At 44.7% G+C, this 5,346-nt stretch overlaps 1 long non-coding RNA gene across 1 annotated transcript; it reads left to right on the top strand.

Annotated features, from left to right (window-relative positions):
- The first annotated feature begins 1,177 nt into the window (after nucleotides 1-1,177).
- Nucleotides 1,178-5,101, top strand: LOC309525337. Its single transcript, XR_014216156.1, has 2 exons — nucleotides 1,178-1,319; nucleotides 2,369-5,101. It is a non-coding gene; the product is annotated as an uncharacterized lncRNA (long non-coding RNA).
- The last annotated feature ends 245 nt before the right edge of the window (nucleotides 5,102-5,346 follow it).

Below are 5,346 nucleotides of genomic sequence, written 5' to 3'. Positions count from 1 at the left end.
TAGGCGGCGGGTGTCGAACACAAGGCCCGCGGGCCGAATCTGGCCCGCCAGACCTCATCATGTAGCCCATGTAGTCTGGTATATATATATCTGTGAGGGAAGCTTGGGCTACGGCGCGCGCACAGGGCGTCTCGGGTCCCTTCTGCGCAGGTGCAGGCCTCCCCCTCCTCCAGCTATCTAGCCGAGACTTATTTGACACGGCGAGGGCGGGGTTGGATATGGGAGGCCGCTGCTGCTGCTCTCAACTTCTTTTCGGGCTCACAAAAATTTATATATGGGAAAAAAGCTGATAAGGAATTGGTTTATTTTTTAGGGTATTTACACATCATGCAATTTTTTCCTCAATGTTATTACAGGGTCCTGCCATCAGTTGCCGCCCTCCTCAAAGATTTAGGGTAGGTAGCAAAGGGGAAAAAATCCAAACAAATGCTCGATTAAAATTTGGGGAATGAGAAAAATTAAAACCTGCACATCTTGTGTAACTTAAACACCAAGCCAAACAGCAAATAATTTTTATATTCATATACGTATTCAAATGAAATCAAGGTGTAGTGTTCCATGAGCCAGAAGCTCTGCATTACTTAATCCAGCTGTTAAAGGTGTCATGGGCTTTGAAGACACTCAAACTCGAACCGGCCCTTTGAGGGTGACCAAACTGCTGATGCGGCCCCCGATGAATTTGAGTTTGACACCCCTGATCTAGGCCATGGGTAGGCATACTAAGGCCCAGGGCCGGATCTGGCCCAATTGCCTTCTCAATCTGGCCCACGGACGGTCCAGGAATCAGCGTGTTTTTACATGAGTCGAATGTGTCCTTTTATTTAAAATGCATCTCTGGGTTATTTGTGGGGCTTAGGAATTCGTTCATATTTTTTCCCCAAAATATAGTCCAGCCCACCACATGGTCTGAGGGACGCTGGACCAACCCACGGCTGAAAAAGGCTGCTGATCCCTGGATTAGAGCAAGCTGAGGGGGGATGGGGAGAGGGGAGTTTGGGACAAACTCTGAGAGGATGGGAATTGGGGATGGGATGGGAGTGGCAGATCGGCTGGGATGGCTGGGGTTGGAAGGAGTTGGGGGAGGAGAGTGTTTGTCAAGGGGGGTGGAGAGTGGGTGTGGTGAGCAATGTGAGCCGGGGCAGCAGCTGCAGAGAGGGGGCACTGTGACCTGCAGTGGAAAGAGCAGCGGGGCTGTTGAGCAGTCAGCTGGCTCAAGCTAGGAGGAGGGATCCAAAGGGTGGAGATGGAGGGCCATGAGAGACAAGGAGAGAAGAGAGCCAGAGGATGGAGATGGGCAGGTCAACAAGTGGGTGGCCCAGGTGAGGCAAGGAGGGGGGAAGCTGAGGAGGGAGCAGTGGCGTAGCGTGGGGGGTGCGGGGGGGGGCCGTCGCACCGGGCGCAACATCTGGGGGTTAGGGTTAGGGGGTGCAAATCCACGGGTTAGGAGGCGCAAATTACTTGCCTTGCCCCGGGTGCTGACAACCCACGCTACGCCACTGGGAGGGAGGTGTGGACAGGTTAGTAGGCAAGCAGTCCAAGCAAACTGCAGAGGTAGGCAAAGTCTTGGGTGTTGGGGGTGTGAAGAAGTGCGAAGTGTAAAGGGAGGTGCAAGGGGGTTGGTAAGATGGGGGTTGGTGGGTAAATGAGCTTGACAAGTGAAGTGACCAGGATCACAACCACTACTAAGTCCATCTTAAGGAGGTTTCTTTGTATGTTACTCTTTTCTTTTCTTTTCTTTTCTTTTAATTTGGCTTTAACTTATCTTACCTCTTTGTACTTTACTTTATTATTAAGTTGCTTTGAGGAATTTCTTTTTGTATAAACAGTTGTGCCCATTGAAAAGATGCCTAATATGTTGCTGTTAGAGACATGGGAATTCTGTCAGTGGGAGGTGGGGAGTTGGCCACCCTACCAATAATAATAATAATAATAATAATAATAATAATAATAATAATAATACTTTATTTATTTATTTATACCCCGCTCATCTGGCTAGGTTTCCCCAGCCACTCTGAGCGGCTCCCAACAGAATATTAAAAACACGATGCTATGTGGCACATAGCCTAGGGTTGCCAACTTTTAACCCAGCTCCTATAATTCTCACTTTTAACCTGCCAGTTGCTGCTGCTAGCTAATTGGTCATCCTAGAAGTATATCTACAGTATAAGAAGAGTTAATAACAGCAGTCACACCCCTACTTTCTTCTTACCTGAAACAGATCCTGCCTCACTTTGCCCGGGCTTTTGTTTGGTTTTGGTTTTTTGCAGAGAACATTCCAGTTTCCTTAAAGCAAACAGTTGTCACTTGATTTCTTTTCTCTCTCATCCCTGCCAAACTCTCTGGTCAACATTTTGTTTCCTGGTAACAGCTGAGACACAGATAAACATCTGACACATTGCTGGCATTGCAGCAGCAGCAGCTTCTAGTTCCACAACAACAGAAGTCCCTGATATCCGGTCTTGAGAAGAATATGAAGAAGAAAAAAGATAAATATTCCTGTCTTCCCACCCGCAGATTTCATCTAAAAGTGATATAATAGCAACCTTCAACTCAGGTGCAATTCATAGATCTTATCTGCTTGATTTGAAGTATTTGTCAGGAAGGTCTCTGCAACCTAGCAATGAATTTGCAAATGTTATACTCAACTGAAAATACAAAAATTGTGAGTGGGAAAGATACATTTGCTCCAAACATTAATTACAACTGTATTCAGCCAATATCATAGATGCACATTATATAAATTGGAGGGGAGTGAGTAAAGATAATTGGTCCTAATAAATTAATATTGGCATTTCATTTGAAGTCTTTCCCTAAGAATTATAGCTTGCATTTTTCACACCCGCCCTCTGTCTCAGTGACATCTGTGTTGTGCAGTGCTGGTTGGTGAGTCAGCAGAGGTATTTAAAGATCACTTTTCTCTTTTTCTAGGTCACAGTGCTCCTTCTGAGATGTAAACCAGACCTGCCACAGATGTCAGTCGGTTTCTGCATGGTAGCTTTTATCTTTGTGAAGGCAAGAAGCTCTCTGGTTCTCGTGTGCTGGTCAGGGCCTGTGGACTTTGTCAAAATATTGATACGCTACATCTTTCCCTAGAGCACAGCGCTTGTGACAGAAGGGGTAGAAAACCAGTTAAGAGCAAGTTGGAAATAGTTATAAGTTTTGGATTTGGGAACTGGCAAAACAACCTTGGGCACCTCTGGAGATATTTTGTACTCAGATCAAAGCATATTCTATGTACAACTCTTGACTTCCATCCAGCACCAGCATTCCTCAGGAGATAGGAACATTTCTGGCATTCTTTGGAAACCGGCAAGGAGTAGGCCAATCTTCATGTCCCCTTAGCAGAATTTACTCTTTATGGAGGTAGAAAATAGAGAGTTGCACATAGCCTTAACCTCTCATAAAGATAGGAAAATTGGCTGTTTTTCTGTGTGCGCAAAGTAGCACCTTTCTACATGTTGATATCACCAGGGCTGGCCCCCCCAGGAGGCAGACTGAAGCAGCCCCCTGGAGGGGCAGAATCCCACGGTCAGCCTGCCTGGCCACCACTGAGCGGCATGGTGGTTTCTGCCAAGATCTTGTGAGCTCTGTGGAAGCCACGGCAGTGGTGCAACCACAATAAGCAAGGTTTGGGCAGGTGTGTGTGATGGCGAACCAGAATGGGCCACCCCTGGGTATCATTTGATGGTGAATACCTTAGATACATTTTATCTGTGTTGGGACCATACATCCTTGATTCTTCCTTTATCAGTTTTTTATTAATACTCCTGAAGGCTGACATTCAGTCCCCAAACTTACCTGACAAGAATTGGCAGTGGAACATGAGTGGTAATAGCAAATAATAATGTGCCCCTTTAGACATGTGTGAACTCAGGACATCTCCTTCTCCATGGCGTAATCAGGGTGTACTCTTAGAGAACACCTAGGATTGGGATGACTTGCCTTGATCCAGCACCACTGAACCTCCCCACAAAATAATAATAATAATAATAATAATAATAATAATAATAATAATAATAATAATAATAATAATAATATGTTTATATGCTGCCCATTTAACTGGGCTATCCCAGCCACACAAAAATAATCTAGCCTCCCTGCAAACAAATCAGGATGGATACTCAATAAACAGGTTGTCTGGAAATGCCCTAGGTTGAAAGAGTGGTTGGGATAATCAATAATGCCAACTTTCTCCAGATTCCCACCATATTTTATGCTTACAGATCTGAAATGCAACACAGAAAGCCCCAACCTTCTTAGGTGAGATGTTTGAATTGGGGAGCAGAAGGATACAAGAGGGTCTCTTCCAATGGTTTCCTTCTGTGTCTACCTGCAAACCTAATTTTCTCTATTCTAGCACATGCTAGAATAGCCTCAGCAGGGTGAGAATGATGTGTGTTGGCATAGCTCTGCCTGCACTGGGAGGCCCATAGTCACTATTCCTGGACCCAGCAGGCAGCAGAACTGAGCTGGCTAAGTGGGAACTTCAGGAGCTGCCAGGTGGGATGTCACTGAAGAGGCTTTCACTATCTGAACGTGCAGACTGGTGGCTCTTGGTGATACCAAATCAGCTGTTGCTCTAAACTGCATCTGGCACTGCAGTTGACCTTCCACATATTCCATATTCTGTCCACACTGGTGATTGTGGCATATCACTCTTGTTAAGTTGGAAGGAAATACCCAATTCTGAACATGCCAATTAAAAAATCCATTTTTTATCAATTTTTAAAAGCTCACTAATTTAATTTGTGCTAAAGCATTTTTAGGCACTCTTGTGTAAAAACTTAAAACTGTGCTTAAAACTGTTTTGGTTTTGTTACTAACTAAAAGGTTGACTGGAAAGATGGCTTAAAAAGCAACAGTCTTGCACTGAAACCCCTTTTCAATTGCAGAAACTCACACACACTTTAGTGCAAATTAAAGACTGATTATAAAAAACCATGCTGCTAAAATGGCACAAACAAAAAAATGTAATAGTGTATGTGTACAAAAATAAATACATAGCCACAGGTAAATTATTTCATCATGTAGATAGCAGCCTGTAAAAAAAATATGAAGAAAGTGTTGGTAATCCAGAATAAACAGCAAGTTTGTGAAAGGATTCTGCATGCTGAGATTTTTCAGATTCTTTTGCTACCCTTCCTAGAATCTCTTGCTTATCTTCTACCAACCCCCTCAGTGGCAGAGGAAGCTCCCCCCCCCCACCTGTGATAAGATTACAAAGCAGGGAGAGAATTTTGCTCAGAAAATCTGCCCCCTTGACCTGCTGTTTTAGCACGGGTCTCCTCACCCGTCACTAAAGAAGAGAGGAGTAAAGGAATTTTTCTCAGCCCTGGCCGGAGAGGT

Source organism: Podarcis vaucheri, assembly GCF_965113315.1.
Source record: "Podarcis vaucheri genome assembly, chromosome: 1".
Taxonomy (NCBI): Eukaryota; Metazoa; Chordata; class Lepidosauria; order Squamata; family Lacertidae; genus Podarcis; species Podarcis vaucheri.
The sequence above is the reverse complement of the archived record's forward strand: the minus strand, read 5'-3'. Positions and strand labels throughout refer to the sequence as shown.